We start from the raw sequence: 8,130 nt of genomic DNA on the forward strand, positions 1-8,130 counted from the left end.
CTTCCTAATCAGAGCTGAAAATGTAAAGTAGAGGTTCATTGATAAACACACTGAAAGGCACCAGAGACAGTCTGCCTTTCTGTATCTGTATGTCTGAAGTCTTTGAAGCCATAAAAAAGCCTTGAAGGTTCCATATTTAAAAGGTCAAGACCAGGCGAGTCTTCAGCTGTACTGCAGAGACTGTGTGTTGTCACTAAACTAAAATGTATGACTCATTACATTTTCTTTGGCTGATTCTTCCTCACCTCTGACAACATTGTCAGAGTATTAGGAAAACCTATCTCTCATGACTCTACACATATTGTCCACTCTGTTAATACTATTAATATTGTTCTATTTGTTAATGAGAAGCTGTGTTTGTAAAGGCCACCTTCAACATCTGTAATTAATTCAGGTATTTAATCTCTACAACTTTCTCAACTAAACAAAACCACCAGATAAAAGAGCAGTTATGAATGTTACAAATGTATTATTAATACCCATGTTGCACAAGTTTGACATTCACAAAAGAAAATGTAACTTATAAAACCTAATTATGAAACAAAACATGATTAATGAAGAATTCCAGTGAGTTATCACACACTTATTCATCTTCAATACAGGAGAAGCTGCTGAAAGGAGATGGCAAGGTAAGATAGAACATTTTCACATTGGTCACCTATTTGTCTTTAATAATTTTAGAGTATTTAACATGAAATATTTTAAATAATGTTCTTTTTTCATGCGTCCAGCACTTAAAAGTAATTAATATCTTAACTTTTACAAAAACCAGTGTTTCAAATGCATTCAATGTCCTTTTTTTAATAGCTGAATTTTAAAAATCAATTAAATAAAAAAGTCTCAAATTGGACACATTGTTAGTTGTTTTTGATTTAGTAATGTGATGTTTTCCTAACAAACAAATGAAGTTTTACAGTCATCAATCATACTGCTGTTAGTTTTAACAGATAAAATTAAAACATGTATCCTGACAAATAGATTTATTTTCAACTAAATACTGACAAAGACATATCTGACCAACATTTGTTTGAATAGCAGCAGTTAAAAAACTTCTAATATGGATTCATTGTGTGATAGATGCATCATGGTTGTGACAATTCTTTATTCATTTCACAGAGTATCTAGAAAGGTTGGATGAGGGTAAGAACAACTAATTTTTTTTCTTGAACCATTATGACTACTGTAAACTAGAAGTTTGACTGTCTGACAGATGTATTGCGGTTGTGACAATTCTTTTATCATTTAATACTGATCTCAACAATTTCTGAGGTCCATAAAACATCCACCCAGGACCTGGAAACTCTCAATCTATTTAATGGAAATATGACAATAATTAGTTTATTTTTTAGTGTCAAATCACAAAAAATGAAAGAAGACAATTACAGAAAGAGAAAATAATAACAACATACATTATATTAAACAGACATGATATTATTCAGTTATAGGAGTGGCAAAAATTGGATTTAAGAGGTGAAGCGTCGACCATGAACCACAACGTCCCTGATTCATGTTTGATTAGGGACCTTTATTGATTGTTGTTCTCCATCTCTCTCTAAATGTAAATGAAATTACAGGACTTCTTTATCTCTTCTGCTTAGTGGCAACATCAGAAGACAACTTCCTAATCAGAGCTGAAAATGTAAAGTAGAGGTTCATTGATAAACACACTGAAAGGCACCAGAGACAGTCTGCCTTTCTGTATCTGTATGTCTGAAGTCTTTGAAGCCATAAAAAAGCCTTGAAGGTTCCATATTTAAAAGGTCAAGACCAGGCGAGTCTTCAGCTGTACTGCAGAGACTGTGTGTTGTCACTAAACTAAAACGTATGACTCATTACATTTTCTTTGGCTGATTCTTCCTCACCTCTGACAACATTGTCAGAGTATTAGGAAAACCCATCTCTCATGACTCTACACATATTGTCCACTCTGTTAATACTATTAATATTGTTATATTTGTTAATGAGAAGCTGTGTTTGTAAAGGCCACCTTCAACATCTGTAATTAATTCAGGTATTTAATCTCTACAACTTTCTCAACTAAACAAAACCACCAGATAAAAGAGCAGTTATGAATGTTACCAATGTATTATTAATACCCATGTTGCACAAGTTTGACATTCACAAAAGAAAATGTAACTTATAAAACCTTATTATGAAACAAAACATGATTAATGAAGAATTGCAGTGAGTTAACACACACTTATTCGTCTTCAATACAGGAGAAGCTGCTAAAAGGGACTTACAAGGTAAGATAGAACATTTTCACATTGGTCACCTATTTGTCTTTAATAATTTTAGAGTATTTAACAGGACAATATTTTAAATAATGTTCTGTTTTCATGCCTCCAGCACTTTCAATGAATGAATATGTAATCTTTTACAAGCAAAAACCAGTGTTTCAAATGCATTCAATGTACTTTTCTTAATTGCTGAATTTTAAAAATCAATGAAATCAAAAAGTCTCAAATTGGACACATTGTTAGTTGTTGTTGATTTAGTAATGTGATGTTTTCCTAACAGACAAATGAAGTTTTACAGTCATCAATCATACTGCTGTTAGTTTTAACAGATAAAATTAAAACATGTATTCTGACAAATAGATTTATTTTCAACTAAATACTGACAAAGACATATCTGACCAACATTTGTTTGAATAGCAGCAGTTAAAAAACTTCTAATATGGATTCACTGTGTGATAGATGCATCATGGTTGTGACAATTCTTTATTTATTTCACAGAGTATCTTCAATGGAAGAAAAACGGTAAGAACAACTTTTTTTTCTTGAACTGTTATAACTGCAGTAAACTATTTAATGGAAATATGACAATAATTAGTTTATTTTTTTCTGTCAAATCACAAAAAAAGAAAGAAGACAATTACAGAAAGAGAAAATAATAACAACATAAATTATATTAAACATACATGATACTATTCAGTTATAGGAGTGGCAAAAATTGGATTTAAGCGATGAAGCGTCGACCATGAACCACAACGTCCCTGATTCATGTTTGATTAGGGACCTTTTATTGATTGTTGTTCTCCATCTCTTCACTGATACTAATCAATAATCAATAAAAGCATAGAACTCCCAAAAAGTTATTACTTAAATAAAATAACCTGCATCATGTGTGTGTAGCAGTTTATAGTCTGACCCAACAGTCTCACATCAAAATGTTTAATGCCTTCGTTGGTCCACGGTGCAAAACTTATTAGTTTCACAGTAACGAGCTTAAATTTGTGAGATCAATACGTTCTTTTTTTGTCCTATTCTTTTCTATTGGACTGCGTCCACGTCACATGACTGTTGAGTTTCTGTCTGCAAAAGAAACAAAATGGCTGACATTTCTTTTATTCTCAGTGGAAAATGCAAGATTTTAGGATAGTTTTGCCATTAAAATGCATTTTGAAGCAATTAGTGCGTTTGACTCCTTTTTGGCTAAAATATCTGAAATAAAACAAAATCTTTACTTTTTCTTAACATAGATCATCTAGATGCAGTGTAATTACTAGTCTGGCTATACTAGATATTGAATATATTCAGTAGATGTATCTTGTCACGACCCTATTTTACAACTCTACTTTGTACACCGGATGAATGACAACTCTGATGCTAATTTGTATCAAGCAGCATGGTGCAGCTTGAGGGAATTGTAGTTTTTAAAAAAAATCTTAGTGTTTTTCCTAGAATTTGAAGTAATAAATACTGAATTGAGAGCACACTGAGGAATTTAAACACATTTGTGTAATCAGATATTAAATATCTAATTGTTAAATGGGTAAAACTAAATTCAAACCATATTTTACCCATATCTGACAGCGTCCCCAGTTGTTGACTCTACTCACATGATAGCTGAAGTCAAGAGCTCTCTATAACAGGTGGTCCCATGTCTGAAGCCCCTTTTGTTGCTGAATTATAAGCCTTCAAACATGCACCAAGGTCAAGGTTCAAAGGTCAGTATTTCAAAGCAGGAGCCATGTACAGTCTTCATACTGACATATGTTTCTCTCCAGGTTGAGACCTTTCCAACGATGTCTTTGGTTTAGCTCTACGACAAAGTTTTAATTTTCTCATTTCATGGACACAAGCCATCCCAGGCCTAGTTTCAGAGATCACGTTGAAGGCCCAATATGTAAAATAAAGCATTTTGTTTTTTTGTTTGTTTTTTCTTTTTCAGTGGAAATAGTGACCAAAATGAGTCACCTTCAGAGATCACGATACTGCTGACAATCTATTACATTTACTACAAGCTTGGAGGAAGGTCTGAAGTGCTTCAGTTAGGGCTGAAAAGACCAAACCGTTCTCATTCATGCATAGGTTACTATTCACACAACCCTGGAGATTTTTTGTATCTTTATGATTCTTGGTTTTGGGATTTTATGTCAGCATGACATACAGCAGCCCATTCAATCTGTTTTATTAGCCAATGCAACCATACAAAGAATGAGTCTTAATGTTTGCTCCCAAAAAATGTAACACAGAAGAATGAAAATAGACAAAAGTAAGGTAAAAATAATAATAATGAAATAAACAAAGTAATATTAAAATTAAATTAAAGTTTTAGAATCTATTTTCAGAATGGAATAATAATAGGTTTGAAATGGGATATAAAACTTGAAATTAAATATTGACTACAAAGGAAATATGGACTGTGCTACATGGACAAAGAAATGAAGTGTATTAAATATATGAAAGTGACAAGAACAAAAATTAAACATGACGTCATAAATAATTAAATTATGTAACAGTGGTGTTTGAATGCAACGCAGAATATAAAGTCCAGTTTAATGAAATATATGAAAGTGACAAGTGCAGGAATTAAATGAGGGATTTGAAATGTAAAGTCCAGTTTGATAACCCCGTCTTCAATGTGGTACACACACACACACACACACACACACACACACACACACACACACACACACACACACAAACACACACACAAACACACACACACACTATACATGCATTGAAGAAGACTGTATTTTTTAAGAAAGATAATTTCATATGAAATATCCTCAGCCACACATTCTTGAAAATATAAAATTAAATGAGCAACTTCACATTTTACAATCACAGGCTATAAAACGCCTCATCTTAACACAGATGGTGGCGTTTCGATTTGGGTTGCGGCGGGAATTTGAAATGGAGTGAAGCTCACTGACGGCAGACGGCAGGAGTCAAACGCACCATATCCGCCCACAACACAATGCTCTTCATTAGCCTTCTGCTATTAAAACCAGACAGAAAAACATTATTTCTCTGAATCGAAGGAGAAATAATTCAAATGGATGGCCCTAAGATAAACCTATCATATTGTCAAGTTATCAAGGACACTTTTGTGTTTTTTGTGTTGATTAAAAATATCATTAAAAGAAAACCTCAACACGGTGACAGTGAGGAAATACTTCCAGGCAGCTGATACTCCGGTCAGCCAATCACAAAGCTTTAAATTCTGGATTTCATATTCAGTTCATTTCTGCGCTCTAAAATCTATGTTTCTATTGAAATAACATCATCAAACAGTAACATAGAATAACACAAATAACAACAGCTCAGATAATTACACAACGCAAAGGTTTTACGGGGCCAGAACAGTGACATTTACATTTTAGCATCGAAAAATAAAATTTGGCATTCAAAACAAAACCTGAAATGAAAAAGAAAACATTGGCATTGAAACACTTGTATTGGAAAACGTTGTATTGGCAGTGAAACAAGTTTCACCGCCAGAGCGCAGTGCCATTACGCACGTCGGTTCACTGTGTTTACCTTCATTAAATCAGCTGAAAACGACACCAGGCTCGTGGAACAAATCTCACTCCAAGCTGAAGTCAAAAGTAGCCAGCCCTGGTGCAGGTCTTGGTGATTTACCGCTGACACGACGCTATTTCAGCCATAACTCTAATGTAGCCTATCTCAACTCGTAAATGGTCACATAGTTTAGTAATTAATGTTACACAACAGCATTTACACTGCAATGTGTCTCAAGAATAAAATAAGAGATGTTACTTTTGCTGAAAAGAACGTTGGAATAGAGGATATGATGAGCCCTGCAAACCCGACGTGTCATTCATAAAAAGGTAGAATATCGAGTTATAACCGACCAGTCTGATATGTGTAGAGGTGTGTGTGATTTAATGTATCAGCCTGGTGTCGTTTTCAGACGATTTAATGAAGGTAAACGCAGTGAACCAACGTGCGTAATGGCACTGCGCTCTGGTACAGCACCTCAGAGGCTTCAGATTTATCAACATATCAGGCTGCCCATTTTAGGTGGAGAATGTTTAATTGAAATAACTTTTTATTTTATTTTAAGCATTATTCCGTTATTGCAGCACATTTACAGCAAGTATTTAGTTTGTTCTTGTTGATAAAATCACCAAGTGGCAGCGGAGCGACTTTGCTCCAGAAACGATGTGGTTCTGTTGCCTATTTGCGCGTCTCGTCCCAGCAGTTCACCCTGCATGCAGCGCTGCGCACAACACCACACAAACGAGCAAAGCAAATATCAAGGTCAGGAAAATACCAAACTATCTGTGTGCTGCTTGCGCTGGTCGTTTCACTATCACGAAAAATAGGGCTCAATGTTGTATTTGGTGGTCAAATTATTTAAACTAGTCTGAAGTGGCAACCATCATAGACTACTCACAGTCCTCTGTGTTCTGATTAGGATTGGATTTGAAGGTCCAACATTGTAGAGTAGACATTATCGCTGTGACTGTAATACCTGGCTTTAGACGTCACCACTTTATTACCATAACACCTGAAAGTGGGGACACAAAAAGTCTCATTGTCCTCCCTGTTCTGGCACCAGTGTGTTGAGCACTGGGCAAGTTTGACTCAGGAGAACAAACCTCTGAGGACAGGAAGACGCTTAATAAAATAAAACAAAATGTAATATAGACAGATCTGTTTGTTTTAATACATTTATATTTATGTAAATGTGGTGATATCTGTACATATAGAGCCCCAGAGGCAGCGCTGCTGTTCTGTCCAGAAAGAACATGAAATCAATCAATGAACAGAATAGGCCAAAAAAGACGTACGCATCTCACAATTTTAGAGCCGTTATTGTGAAACTAATAAGTTTGGCACAGTGTACCAACGTAGGTATTATACATTTTGATGTGAGACTGGGTTGTTTGACCCAAATGAAACCATAAACCAGTGAAACGAGTCGATGTTACGTGTTTCAATTCTTTGGTTATCAGAAGAATTGTAGCAGCTGCATTTTGGACTTGTTGGATCTTTTTAATAGTACAGAATACAAGACCTGAATGACCATGAATGAGAATTTCTGCATCTGACTGTGTTAGAAATGGGTGAACTTGGACAATGTGTCAGAGGTGGAAGAAAACTACTTTAGTGATGTTGCTGATGTTTCCCTCAAATCTAAGATCAATGAAATTACAGGACTTCTTTATCTCTTCTTGCACTGTGACAGATTATTATTTTCTATTTATAAAGCAGAGCAGGGGAATAACAGACATATTTTTTACACATACATAGCAGTTCCACAGTCAAATTATAAGTCAGTAACAATATAACAAGATAGATCATGTAACTAATAATACCAATAAATAAATACAATTTGACAAAACATAACATTTTTTTCCAGAAAAAGTTTTTTTGTGCTTTTTAAAAAATTGATAGTGCAAAATGAGTGATTAACATGAAGACACATGACACAGAACAAGACAAGGGGGACAAACAACAAAACAACAACAAAAAACTGGATTAACTTTAGATTTTCTTATTGTAATACACACGCATGTGTGTGTTTTTGTGCTTTTTCAATTTCATAGATCACTAAGGGATGCATAAAAGTTTTCCACATCAATTGAAAAAAAAGTCTCAAATTGGACACATTGTTAGTTGTTGTTGATTTAGTAATGTGATGTTTTCCTAACAAACAAATGAAGTTTTACAGTCATCAATCATACTGCTGTTAGTTTTAACAGATAAAATTAAAACATGTATTCTGACAAATAGATTTATTTGCAACTAAATACTGACAAAGACATATCTGACCAACATTTGTTTGAATAGCAGCAGTTAAAAAACTTCTAATATGGATTCACTGTGTGATAGATGCATCATGGTTGTGACAATTCTTTATTCATTTCAC

Source organism: Thunnus thynnus, chromosome 24, assembly GCF_963924715.1.
Source record: "Thunnus thynnus chromosome 24, fThuThy2.1, whole genome shotgun sequence".
Lineage (NCBI taxonomy): Eukaryota > Metazoa > Chordata > Actinopteri > Scombriformes > Scombridae > Thunnus > Thunnus thynnus.